The sequence below is a fragment of the Ranitomeya imitator genome, chromosome 8, assembly GCF_032444005.1.
Source record: "Ranitomeya imitator isolate aRanImi1 chromosome 8, aRanImi1.pri, whole genome shotgun sequence".
NCBI classification, from domain to species: Eukaryota; Metazoa; Chordata; class Amphibia; order Anura; family Dendrobatidae; genus Ranitomeya; species Ranitomeya imitator.
Window position 1 is genome coordinate 84,077,239 of NC_091289.1, and position 14,666 is coordinate 84,091,904.

Consider the following 14,666-nt stretch of genomic DNA (forward strand, 5'->3'; position numbering starts at 1 on the left):
TGGAACTCCCCAGTCTTGTAGACACAAGAGAACAATTATGGAAACAGGAACACATGGGCTACTTGCACAGTGAACAAGTCTGTATGATCATGTTCACACACCACCAAGAAACCTGAAGACACAAAAGAGAATAGTAAAACCAAAAACACTCAGTTTGAAAAAATGTTGCAGTAATCCGCAAGTGCTAGTAAAAGATGTAAAAAACAGGGTATTTGGTTGATACGTTTTTTGCAAAAAATGTATACTAAGCTGCTCTACCAATCTTCACGGTATACCCTTATCAGAGCAGTCCTAACTAATGTATGCAATCCCTATCTGATGTATTTAAAAACCTGATCATCTGTATATAACCTGTGTGAACAGGGTTCAGAGAGGAAAAATCCATGTGTGCATACAGGGTAGAACAGCTTTTGTGCAGATAGCCCAAGAGGAGTGGTGGAACTCCCCAGTCTTGTAGACACAAGAGAACAATTATGGAAACAGGAACACATGGGCTACTTGCACAGTGAACAAGTCTGTATGATCATGTTCACACACCACCAAGAAACCTGAAGACACAAAAGAGAATAGTAAAACCAAAAACACTCAGTTTGAAAAAATGTTGCAGTAATCCGCAAGTGCTAGTAAAAGATGTAAAAAACAGGGTATTTGGTTGATACGTTTTTTGCAAAAAATGTATACTAAGCTGCTCTACCAATCTTCACGGTATACCCTTATCAGAGCAGTCCTAACTAATGTATGCAATCCCTATCTGATGTATTTAAAAACCTGATCATCTGTATATAACCTGTGTGAACAGGGTTCAGAGAGGAAAAATCCATGTGTGCATACAGGGTAGAACAGCTTTTGTGCAGATAGCCCAAGAGGAGTGGTGGAACTCCCCAGGCTTGTAGACACAAGAGAACAATTATGGAAACAGGAACACATGGGCTACTTGCACAGTGAACAAGTCTGTATGATCATGTTCACACACCACCAAGAAACCTGAAGACACAAAAGAGAATAGTAAAATCTAAATATGTTGCCTCTCGTAAGCCACTACATCTTCAGTACATACAGGTCCTTCTCAAAAAATTAGCATATAGTGTTAAATTTCATTATTTACCATAATGTAATGATTACAATTAAACTTTCATATATTATAGATTCATTATCCACCAACTGAAATTTGTCAGGTCTTTTATTGTTTTAATACTGATGATTTTGGCATACAACTCCTGATAACCCAAAAAACCTGCCTCAATAAATTAGCATATCAAGAAAAGGTTCTCTAAACGACCTATTACCCTAATCTTCTGAATCAACTAATTAACTCTAAACACATGCAAAAGATACCTGAGCCTTTTATAAACTCCCTGCCTGGTTCATTACTCAAAACCCCCATCATGGGTAAGACTAGCGACCTGACAGATGTCAAGAAGGCCATCATTGACACCCTCAAGCAAGAGGGTAAGACCCAGAAAGAAATTTCTCAACAAATAGGCTGTTCCCAGAGTGCTGTATCAAGGCACCTCAATGGTAAGTCTGTTGGAAGGAAACAATGTGGCAGAAAACGCTGTACAACGAGAAGAGGAGACCGGACCCTGAGGAAGATTGTGGAGAAGGACCGATTCCAGACCTTGGGGAACCCGAGGAAGCAGTGGACTGAGTCTGGTGTGGAAACATCCAGAGCCACCGTGCACAGGCGTGTGCAGGAAATGGGCTACAGGTGCCGCATTCCCCAGGTAAAGCCACTTTTGAACCATAAACAGCGGCAGAGGCGCCTGACCTGGGCTACAGAGAAGCAGCACTGGACTGTTGCTAAGTGGTCCCAAGTACTTTTTTCTGATGAAAGCAAATTTTGCATGTCATTCGGAAATCAAGGTGCCAGAGTCTGGAGGAAGACTGGGGAGAAGGAAATGCCAAAATGCCTGAAGTCCAGTGTCAAGTACCCACAGTCAGTGATGGTGTGGGGTGCCATGTCAGCTGCTGGTGTTGGTCCACTGTGTTTCATCAAGGGCAGGGTCAATGCAGCTAGCTATCAGGAGAGTTTGGAGCACTTCATGCTTCCATTGGCTGAAATGCTTTATGGAGATGAAGATTTCATTTTTCAGCACGACCTGGCGCCTGCTCACAGTGCCAAAACCACTGGTAAATGGTTTACTGACCATGGTATTACTGTGCTCAATTGGCCTGCCAACCCTCCTGACCTGAACCCCATAGAGAATCTGTGGGATATTGTGAAGAGAAAGTTGAGAGACGCAAGACCCAACACTCTGGATGAGCTTAAGGCCGCTATTGAAGCATCCTGGGCCTCCATAACATCTCAGCAGTGTCACAGGCTGATTGCCTCCATGCCACACCGCATTGAAGCAGTCATTTCTGCCAAAGCATTCCCGACCAAGTATTGAGTGCATAACTGAACATTATTATTTGATGGTTTTTTTGTTTGTTATTAAAAAACACTTTTATTTGATTGGATGGATGAAATATGCTAATTTATTGAGACAGGTTTTTTGGGTTATCAGGAGTTGTATGCCAAAATCATCAGTATTAAAACAATAAAAGACCTGACAAATTTCAGTTGGTGGATAATGAATCTATAATATATGAAAGTTTAATTGTAATCATTACATTATGGTAAATAATGAAATTTAACACTATATGCTAATTTTTTGAGAAGGACCTGTATACATATATGATTTGTTAGTGGGTTCAGCGTTCAATAATAAAATTCACGGTATTTTTTTCATTTATTGTGGCGTGTTATGGACTATAGAGAATGTTTACTCAAAATACATTCTATAAATATAGATATTTCACAGTGCCTTAATTATTTACATTGTAGGTTTAATATATATCTGAAACAAACTGTGTATGATGCAAAGCGCTTAAATTCATTGTCATCAGGTACCAATGGTTAAACTAACACAATCAAATATTTATGGAATATCTCCTTAGTATGCAGTTAAAGGGTTATTCTCAACTTGCCTGTTGAGGTGCTCACAACTCTGCAGTCTCCTCACTTCTTGATTTCTGGCAATGCTGGCTCTCCTCCTTGATTGACAGTTCTAGTGAGCTGTAGTAGTAGATATACAAAGCTCAGGACAGGATCTGCTGTAATACATTCAGCTATCAGTGTTTTGTTCTGGAGAGTACCCTGCCATCACTGTATTTGCGTATAGAGTTAACAGTGCATTTGGACAAGTATATTGCTCAGTGAGAGCCATGATGCTTGGTACTGGAGAGTGGGAGAAAGTGGGAGTTCAGGGTAAGATTACAGATAAAGACAGTTTGTCAGAATTTGAGTTTATACAAGGAAGTTGTCTCTATATATTGCATTGATTTTCCATGGTATGCAGTAACTTTTCCCCAGCTCTCCCTGGCTTCTGAATGTCTCTATATATTGCATTGATTTTCCATGGTATGCAGTAACTTTTCCCCAGCTCTCCCTGGCTTCTGAATGTCTCTATATATTGCATTGATTTTCCATGGTATGCAGTAACTTTTCCCCAGCTCTCCCTGGCTTCTGAATGTCTCTATATATTGTATTGATTTTCCATGGTATGCAGTAACTTTTCCCCAGCTCTCCCTGGCTTCTGAATGTCTCTGTATATTGCACTGACTTTTCTATGCTTCCCCTGGATCTGAGTGTCTTGGTGCAGCACATATAATCCTTTTAGTATGCTTTCTTACCTATCAGCTTGTTTCCATGACCTGTTTTCATGTATCTCATTGTGTGATCCTGGCATCTCTTTGAGTGGTCAGTCTTACCCCTCCCTCACTTTATGACCTTTGCTTAACTCTCTACATCTGGTCTCCCATACCCAGCCACCTCCTCATTCACACCTGATTGCCCTTAACTGGGGATATATTCACACGCAGGAGTCTGCTACAGACTCAGTCTGCTGCATTTCATCTTTTAACTTCCATCTTTTAAATTACATCTTTTTAATTATGATTTTGAATTAGACTGAATTGGACTGGAATTGACTGGAAGGTAACACAATACCAACCACTACAATGTTTCGATTTCTTTTCTCTTTCACCCCCATACTACTTTCCTTCTTACAATCTCCTGCAATCCCTCCACCTAGTAAGGAACTAGTCATTTCTTCCTCCATACTCCCCAGCCATCTCACCTTCTCCTCAGAACTGTTCCTCCACATACAATCCTTTTTCTCCAGACACACACGGCCACATCATGTCCTATCCTGCTCCCACCTTATAATATTCTGTCTGCTACTCCTCATCGCTGGTGACATATCCCCAAATCCCGGCCCTCCCCAACTCATCCCCACACTCATTTCTAACCCCCTGCCACGATCCTCCCCACGTTTTCCCAACCACGACAACCTCATACCCATTCATCCAGCCCCCACTCCCCCGCTCCCCCTACTTGGAGCACTATGGAACGCACGCTCCATCTGCAACAAACTGACATTTATCCACGACCTCTTCATCACCAACAAACTCTCCTTCCTCGGCCTCACTGAAACCTGGCTCACCCCATCTGACTCGGCCTCTCCAGCTGCGCTCTCCTATGGCGGATTCCACCTCTCTCACACCCCTCGCCCCAGCAACAAACGTGGTGGAGGAGTTGGATTGCTCCTGTCCGACACCTGCTCCTTTACTCCAATCCCGCTACCACCCTCCGCTAATCTTCCCTCGTTTGAGGTGCACTCTGTCCGCATCTACTCCCCCTCCAACCTCCAGCTGGCTGTCATCTACCGCCCCCCAGAACTAGCCATCTCCATTTTTCACGACCACTTCACCACCTGGCTACTTCATTTCCTCTCTGTCGACATCCCCACTATCATCATGGGTGATTTCAATATCCCCATTGACACTTCCACCTCAGCTGCCTCTAAACTTCTATCATTGACTGCCTCCTTTGGCCTCACTCAATGGTCCTCTGAGGCCACTCACAAAGATGGCCACACGCTGGACCTCATTTTCACCCGCCTCTGCTCCCTTACTAATCTCATTAACACACCCCTCCCCCTGTCTGACCACAACCTACTGACATTCTCTTCCCTCTCCTCTCCTAATGTGCAACCCCCACTCCACAAACTCCCTCGCAGAAATCTCAAACATCTCAACTTACAATCACTCTCGGAGTCCCTTCTCCCTCTCACAGACATAGCCTCCCTTCATGACACAGATGCTGCTGCCACTTTTTATAACACCACAATAACAGCAACACTCGATTCGGCCGCCCCGCTCATGCATAGTAAAACTCGTACAATTAACAGGCAGCCCTGGCTGACCAGCCTGACCAAAGAATTAAGACGGGCTTCCAGGATTGCTGAGCGGAGATGGAAGCAATCCCGCTCTGCCGACCACTTCACTACATACAAGCAGTCCCTCCCAGCTTCAAGTCTGCACTCACTGCCGCAAAACAAACTTACTTCTCATCTCTCATATCCTCCCTGTCTCACAACCCTAAACAGCTTTTCAACACTTTCAATTCTCTACTCCGTCCCCCAGCACCTCCTCCCTCCCCCCTCATTTCTGCTGAAGACTTCGCCTCTTTCTTTAAACAGAAGATCGATACGATCAGAGAAAGCTTTGGCCCACAGCGACCACTGCCCCTCTTAGCTGCTCAACCCTGCTCCTCAAAAACCAGCTTCTCCACCATGACAGAAGATCAGCTCTCCACCCTCCTGTCAAGATCACACCTCACCACCTGCACGCTTGACCCGCTCCCATCCCACCTCATCCCTAACCTTTCCATGGTCTTCATCCCAACCCTAACGCACCTCTTCAACCTCTCACTCACAACAGGTGTCTTCCCCTCATCCTTCAAGCATGCCAAGATCACACCCATCCTCAAAAAGCCCTCCCTCGACCCATCCTCTGTGTCTAGCTATCGCCCGATATCTTTTCTCCCTTATGCCTCCAAATTGCTGGAGCAACACGTCCATCTTGAACTGTCCTCCCACCTCTCCTCCTGCTCCCTCTTTGATCGGTTACAATCAGGCTTCCGTACCCATCACTCAACTGAAACTGCCCTAACTAAAGTCGCCAATGACCTACTAACTGCCAGGAGCAAGCGACACTACTCTGTCCTCCTTCTCCTGGACCTGTCTTCTGCCTTTGACACTGTGGACCACTCCCTTTTGCTACAAATTCTCTCATCTCTTGGCATCACAGACTTGGCCCTTTCCTGGATCTCGTCATATCTGACAGACCGAAGATTCAGTGTCTCCCTCCCCCACACCACCTCCTCACTTCGCCCCTTGTCAGTCGGTGTTCCTCAAGGCTCTGTTCTAGGACCCCTACTCTTCTCCATCTACACTTTCGGCTTGGGACAGCTCATAGAATCCCACGGTATGCAGTACCATCTCTACGCTGATGACACGCAGATCTACCTATCCGGACCTGACCTCACCTCCTTACTTACCAAAATCCTGCACTGTCTGTCTGCTATTTCAGCCTTCTTTTCTGCTCGCTTTCTACAACTGAACATGGACAAAACAGAATTCATCATCTTTCCCCCATCTCACTCTACCCTTCCACCAGACCTATCCATCAATGTCAATGGCTGCTCACTTTCCCCAGTCCCACACGCCCGGTGCCTCGGGGTGATCCTCGACTCTGCCCTCTCTTTCAAGCCACATATTCAAGCCCTTGCCTCCTCCTGCCGTCTCAAACTCAAAAATATTTCCCGGATCTGTGCTTTCCTTGACCGCGACACCGCAAAAACGCTAGTGCATGCCCTTATCATCTCCCGCCTCGACTACTGCAACCTCCTACTCTCTGGACTCCCCTCTAGCACTCTGGCACCGCTCCAATCCATCCTACACTTTGCTGCCCAACTAATCTACCTGTCTCCCCGCTATTCCCCAGCCTCTCCCCTATGTCAAGCCCTTCACTGGCTTCCTATCGCCCAGAGACTCCAGTTCAAAACCCTCACAATGACATACAAAGCCATCCACAACCTTTCTCCTCCATACATCTGTGACATGGTCTCCCGGTACCTACCTACACACAACCTCCGATCCTCTCAAGACCTCCTTCTCTACTCCCCTCTCATCTCTTCTTCCCACAACCGCATCCAAGACTTCTCCCGTGCTTGCCCCATACTCTGGAACTCTCTACCCCAACACATCAGACTCTCGCCTACCATAGAAACCTTCAAAAAGATCCTGAAGACCCACCTCTTCCGACAAGCCTACAGCCTGCAGTGATCCTGAAGTTACTGAACTGCCGCGCAACCTGCCCTACCCTCTCCTAGTGTTTCATCACCCATCCCCTGCAGACTGTGAGCCCTTGCGGGCAGGGTCCTCCCTCCTTATGTACCCGTGTGCCTGTTATCTGCTCATGTTTAATGTATTTGTCTATATTTGCCTCGTATTCACATGTAAAGCGCCATGGAATAAATGGCGCTATAAAAATGTATAATAATAAATAATAATAAAAGGAAGTTAAGCAACTCGAGTCTGCTTAATCTTTCTGAAGGTCTTTAAAAGTCAAGCTGGGATTCTGATTTGCCTCTAAGTCTATGTGCACACGCTGTGGTTTTTGTTGCGGATCCGCAGCGTTTTTGGACACGCTGTGGAATTGCACCAGATCCGCAGTGTAGTGCACAACCAATGTTAATCAATATGAATCCAGAATTGATGTGTACATGCTGCGGAAAAATCAGCGCGGATTCGCAGCGTTATATTTTCTGCAGCATGTCAATTCTTTTTGCAGATCTGCAGCTTTTCTGCACCCATTGACTCCCATTGAGTCAGTCAAATCCGCAGCAAAACCACAGTTGTAAAAAGATTTGTGGATTTACTGCGGATGTACAGTACAGACCAAAAGTTTAGACACACCTTCTCATTTAAAGATTTTTCTGTATTTTCATGACTATGAAAATTATAAATTCACACTGAAGGCATCAAAACTATGAATTAACACTTGTGGAATTATATACTTAACAAAAAAGTGTGAAACAACTGAAAATATGTCTTATATTCTAGGTTCTTCAAAGTAGCCACCTGTTTCTTTGATGACTGCTTTGCACACTCTTGGCATTCTCTTGATGAGCTTCAAGAGGTAGTCACCGGAAATGGTTTTCACTTCACAGGTGTGCCCTGTCAGGTTTAATAAGTGGTATTTCTTGCCTTATAAATGGGGTTGGGACCATCAGTTGTGTTCAGCAGAAGTCTGGTGGATACACAGCTGATAGTCCTACTGAATAGTTTGTTAGAATTTATATTATGGCAAGAAAAAAGCAGCTAAGTAAAGAAAAATGAGTGGTCATCGTTACTGTAAGAAATGAAGGTCAGTCAGTCCGAAAATTGGGAAAACTTTGAAAGTGTCCCCAAGTGCAGTTGCAAAAACCATCAAGCACTGCAAAGAAACTGGCTCACATGAGGACCGCCCCAGGAAAGGTAGACCAAGAGTCACCTCTGCTTCTGAGGATAAGTTTATCCGAGTCACCAGCCTCAGAAATCGCAGGTTAATAGCAGCTCAGATTAGAGACCAGGTCAATGCCACACAGAGTTCTAGCAGCAGACACATCTCTACACCAACTGTTAAGAGGAGACTTTGTGCAGCAGGCCTTCATGGTAAAATAGCTGCTAGGAAACCACTGCTGTGGACAGGCAACAAGCAGAAGAGACTGTTTGGGCTAAAGAACACAAGGAGTGAACATTAGACCAGTGGAAATCTGTGCTTTGGTTTGGTGAGTCCAAATTTGAGATCTTTGGTTCCAACCACCATATCTTGTTGGTGATTTATTCAAAATTGAAGACATACTGAACCAGCATGGCTACGACAGCATCTTGCAGTGGCATGCTATTCCATCCAGTTTGCGTTTAGTTGAACCATCATTTATTTTTCAAACAGGACAATGACCCCAAACACACCTCCAGACTGTGTAAGGGCTATTTGACCAAGAAGGAGAGTGATGGGATGCTACGCCAGATGACCTGGGCTCCACAGTCACTAGACCTGAACCCAATCGAGATGGCTTGGGGTGAGCTGGACTGCAGAGTGAAGGCAAAAGGGCCAACAAGTGCTAAGCACCTCTGGGAACTCCTTCAAGATTGTTGGAGTTGCCCTCCATCTCCTGCAAAAAAAAAAATAATAAACCAACACAAATACTCCCTGTTCAGATGTAATCCATTTAATAACGAGTGTCCCACGACGATCTCCCCTGTAGAACAGTCACATCGGGAGATGTGACCGCCCTTCACGGCTCTGGTGATACAGTGACAGGATATAATCCTCCCGCCGTGATTTCAGCAGTAGTGCTGTAAAGTGAGAACACAAACTCCGGTGATTGTGTCAGTCCTGTGTCTAGCAGATGGTAGCTGAGGAGATGTCAAACTTCACCACACACCTGAAAGTAATTATTAGAGTGGAAGTGAGAGAGTCCATGGTGTCCGTATCCTAGGGAGAGTGCCCTAAGGGGATGGGGAAAGGACAGTTAGACTAAGTTCCCGGAGTCATACTCATCTATTGACTTTATTGGCGATAAAGACTCTTCTTGATCAACTGCTACAGCATCCCCTTCTTCGGAAGAGAACTCTGGCGGCTTTTGTTTCCCCATAGACCTTGTGGATAAATTAGTGAAAACTGTCAGGAGCATTATGGGGATCGAGGAGTCTAGGCCGGAACGTTCTGTTCAGGATGTCATGTTTGGGGGCTAGACCAAAGGATGCGCAGGTCCTTCCCCTTAAACAAGAAAAAACATTCTCTTGTACGCCGGGAGTGGAAGAGGCCAGAGAAGAGGGGCTCCCTTTCTCCAGCATTTAAGAGGAGATACCCCTTTGAGGACCATGTAGCAAACAATTGAGATAAGGCCATGAAACTCGATGCGGCAGTGGCCAAGGCGTCAAAAAATCCTGATTTCCCTTTGAGGACCTGGGGACCTTAAAAAGCTCTCTGGAGAAGAAGACGGACACGTTTCTTAAGGGGGCTTGGGAAATGTCGGCAGGATCCCTGAGACCAGCAGTGGCATCTATGTGTATGGCCAGGTCAATGATGATCTAGTTAGATCAGCTAGAGACTCAGTTAAAAGAGGGAGCCTTGAGGGAGACTATTCTAAACACCTTGCCAGTGATTCAAAGTGCTGCAGCGTTTTTGTCTGATGCCTCTGCGGACTCCTTCAGGATGTCGGCTAAAACATCGGGCCTTTCAAACGCGGCTCGGAGAGCGTTATGGCTGAAGTGCTGGCCCGGGCATATTCAGGCCAGATCTAGACAGTGTTCTATTCCATGTGGGCGGATTACATTTTTGGGCCATTTCTGGATGAGTTTCTGGAGAAGGCAGTGTATGATGAAAAGAAATCCCCCAGTCTGTCAACCCCTTCCTACAGGTGTCCCTTCAGTAGAAGGAGGTTTTGTCATAGGAAGCCTCCAAGTGACCGAGCCAATTGGGATGAGAGGAAGAGAAGAGGTATGGGATTCATGTTTTGAGGCTACTCGCGAGTGTAAGAAACCACCCCAATGACTGTCGGCCCCAGTAGGGGGTAGGCTGTCGGCCTTCTACCCAGCCTGGTAAATATTACCAATAGTGACTGAGTTCAAAGCCTGATCAAAAACAACCTGATCAAAAACCTGTTCAAAAACAGAGCTGAGAATAGTTTTCTTCTATCCCAGTGGACAGGTTCATGGTAACCCCTTCCTGGTCATCCTCATCGGAACAGGGAGCCCTGGAGGCTGAGGTCCTGGATCTATGGCGTAAAGAAGTCCTGGTTGAGGTTCCTTGGCCAGAGAGGGGTATGGGGTTCTACTCCCCCCTCTTTCTGATTCGGAAACCGGATAGCTTTTTCAGGGCAATCATTAACCTTAGGGCTCTAAATGGTTTCTTGGTAGTACGCCCCTTCAAAATGGAATCTATTGGATCAGCAATAAAGCTAATCTTTAAAAACTGTTTTATGGTTGTGTTATATCTAAAAGATACGTACTATCACGTGCCTATTCACGCAGATAATCAGTGGTTCCTCAGGGTGGCAGTAGTCATAGGGGAGTCAGGCAATTCCAATTTAGAGCTCTCTCCTTTGGTCTTGCTGTGGCCTGCCGCGTCTTTGCAAAGGTAGTTGCCGAGGTCATGATCCACCTGCGTGAAACCAATGTCCTGATTATTCCCTATCTGGACGATTTTCTTATTGTAGGCAGGTCAGCGAATCATTGTACAGCTCAGGTAAAGATGATAATGTCCACTCTGGAACACTTGGGGTGGCTACTGAACATATAAAAAATCTCGGCTACAGCCATTAAGGGCGCAGCAGTTTCTGGGGCTCATTCTGGCCTCAGAGAAGCAGGAGTGTCGTCTGCCGTCTGCCGCCTGATTAGTTGGTTCACCTTCGGCAGCAAGTAATGAAAGCATCAACAATCCCACTATGTCCCTTAGGAAGGCTATGTCCCTGTTGGGGTCGCTAACCTCCTGCATCCCAGCAGTCCGGTGGGCACTGTTTCATACAAGAACCTTACAGTGGGACATGTTTAATGATAGAGCCCTTATTAGGTACCTGCAGGGACTAGTGACCTTGTCCCCTTCTACACATTCCATGAGGTGGTGGTTAGATTGGAATAACCTGTCCAGGGGGTTCCCTGGGAAAATCACATAAATTGGGTGATCACCGCAGATGCTAGCCCTACAGAATTGGGGGGCACATCCAGGGACTACGGGGACAATAGTTAGTTCTTCTAACCTAAAGGAGCTGATGGCAGTGGAGCTGGCAGTACAGTGGCTCCTTATATCCCTACAGGGTCATCATGTCGGAATCCTCTCCGACAATCAGGTTGCGGTGGCCTACATCAACCACCAGGGTGGAACTCAGTCCAGACTCCTAATGGAAGTGGCAGAGCGGCTATTCCTAGTAGCAAAGGAACATTTTCTGTCTCTAACGGCTCTGCACATAAGAGGAAAGGACAACATCACTGCAGATTTTTTAAGCCGCAACCTACTCGGGCAGGGAGAATGGACGCTGAAAAGTGCCATCTTCGACCAGATTTTGCGGATGTGTGGACAGCCAGACATAGACCTTTCATCACCAGAAGGAACAGACAAATGAGGTGGTTCTGTTCTCTCAACCCTAGAGAAAAACCACTGGTGGTAGATGCCTTCTTAATAAAGTGGGACTTCAACCTGAGCTATGCCTTCCCCCTTAGTCCTTTTACCTCTAGTAGTGAGAAAGATCAGGGAGGACAGGGCAAGGATTATCATGATTTCCCCCTTTTGGCCCAGGAGGGCATGGTTCTCATGACTAAGGACCAAGTCGGTTTCCAATCCGTGGGTGCTACTGGAGTTTACGGATCTCCTCTCCCAAGGACAAGTCTAGCATCCACTAGTGGCAGATATTCACCTGACGACGTGGAATTTGAGAGGTCCTTACTGAGGTATAAGGGATTTTCCCGCGATTTGATAGCCACTCTCCTAAAGAGTAGGAAGGTAGTCACTACCAAGATCTACGACAGAACCTGGAAGAACTTTCTACCTACCTCAGAATTTTGAGTTGGGGAGGGGGTCCCAATACGTCAAATTCTGAAGTACTTTCAAAAAGGTCTGTAAATGGGGCTTTCCACAAGTATCCTTAACATCCAAGTTTCAGCCCTGTGAGCCTGATTTAGCTGTGATATCGCATGTAATTGCTGGGTGGCCAGATTTATTAAAGTATCAAGTAGATCTAGGCCCAATGTTAAAGAGAGAATTGTGCCATGGGACTTGAACTTGGTTCTCACAGCTATGACAGATCCCCCATTTGAGCCCATTGACTTAACTTCTATAAAGGTGCTCTCCCTTAAAAGGTAGCCGTCTTGATCGCGTTAACATTGGCTTGGAGGGTGAGTGATATCTAGGCTCTTTCTACACTCCCTCCATATACCCAGTTCCTGGAAGACATGGTGATACTTAGGACAGATCCATCTTACTTCCCCAAAGTAGCCTCCAAATTCCATAGGTCGCAGGAAATAGTTCTCCCTTCCTTCCTCCCCAATCCTAGAAACCAGAAAGAAATAAAACTTCATACCCTAGATGTTAGGAGGTGCCTGTTAGAGTATTTATCAGTCACTTATCCTTGGAAGAAGGATAATTTTATGTTTGTGTCCTTCCAGGGGGCCAGGAAGGGTCTTACAATGTAGTACCTTGGCTGGGTGAATTAGGTAGGCTATTTCATTAGCGTATACATCGAGTGGAAAGACGGCACCAGAGGGTCTGAGGGTGCATTCCACTCAAGCCATGGCAACCCTTTTAGGTGGAGAGGTCGGAGGTCTCAATCGACCAGATATGTAAGGCAGCTACATGATTTTCTCCTTCCATCTTTTATAAACATTTTAAGATGGATATGGGTGCCTCCTCAGATCTCACCTTTGGTATAAGGGTGCGGCAGGCTGTGATCCCTCCCTAAGGAAATTCTTAGCTCTCTCTAATTCTCTCATGGTGCTGTCTTGGGAGACCGAATAAAGTCTGTTACTTACCGGTAACGGTATTTTTCGGAGCCCATGATGGCACCCTTAGATTCCCTCCCTTCACTTTTGGGTGTGCACTTCTTCCTCTTATAAGTTTTCACGTGTGTGAAATTATTGGGTATTAGAGTATTGTATATATTTCTGCATTAACCATGGAGGTCCTCTCAGGCTCTGTAATCCAACTGATGCATGGGAGAGGTGCCACCCTTTTATGTCTGTAGGTTTCCTGTCCCTGAAGGGCGGATCCCCTCTCTCGTTGTGCTGTCATGGGCTCTGAAAAATACTGTTACCGGTAACGTGTTAGCCAGTAGATAAAATAATATTTGGAATTGAGTCCTCAGTGGTTGATACCTTTTAATAGCTAACTGAAAAGATGGTAACAAATTTCAATCTTTCAAGACTACTAAGGCCTCTTCATCAGGCATAGACTAATACAAATTCTGCAGAATCACATATTTATACACAACACAGTAGAAAGATAATGCAATGGATAAGACAAGTGAGGTGAAGCAGAGCTATCATTATGGGAGAGTGATAAACAGTTGTGTCCATACATATTGGAACAGTTCATAGATACGGAATGTGAATGTTTTATTGATGCCCCCACAAGGTCTAAGGAGCAAATTCCTTAATTGATATAAAAAGACATACATCCATGTGACACATTCATTCCTGCACTGAGAGTGTCAAAGGTCATCATCAGCTTATACTCTCAGACCCTTCTGTCTCTCTGAGATTTGAAATTACCCTTTAGTACAAGTAGTCTCATGCCCATTATGCTGTGACCAGGGAGACAAAAATGTTTGGCCACAGGTAGATCTATGTTATGATCCGGTGACCTTGGAGCCGCATGAATAAGTTTCACTGGAGTAGGTGGTAACTGTACTGACCGCAAATCCTGATCTAACACCGCAACTAGAAGTAGCCGTGGGGTGTGCCTAACAAACCCTAGACACCTCGTCACAGCCAGAGAACTAAATACCCCTATAGATGGAAATAGGAATACTATCTTGCCTCAGAGCAGAACCCCAAAGGATAGACAGCCCCCCACGAATATTGACTGTGAGTAGGAGAGGAAAGACACACACAGGCAGAAAACAGAATTTAGCAAAAGAGGCCACTCTAGCTAAAATAGGAAAGGATAGGACAGAATACTGTGCGGTCAGTATTAAAACCCTTCCAAAAATATCCACAGCAGATTATACAAAAAATTCCTCCATCTAACTAAAGACGTGGAACGTATATCTGCAACTCCAGAGAATCCTACACACAGAG

At 45.4% G+C, this 14,666-nt stretch overlaps 1 protein-coding gene across 2 annotated transcripts in view; it reads left to right on the forward strand.

The window, feature by feature from the left end:
- The window catches only part of KIFAP3 (kinesin associated protein 3), a 562,094-nt gene that overhangs the window by 503,675 nt on the left and 43,753 nt on the right, over window positions 1-14,666 (forward strand). The gene's annotated exons all lie outside the window — the stretch shown is intronic.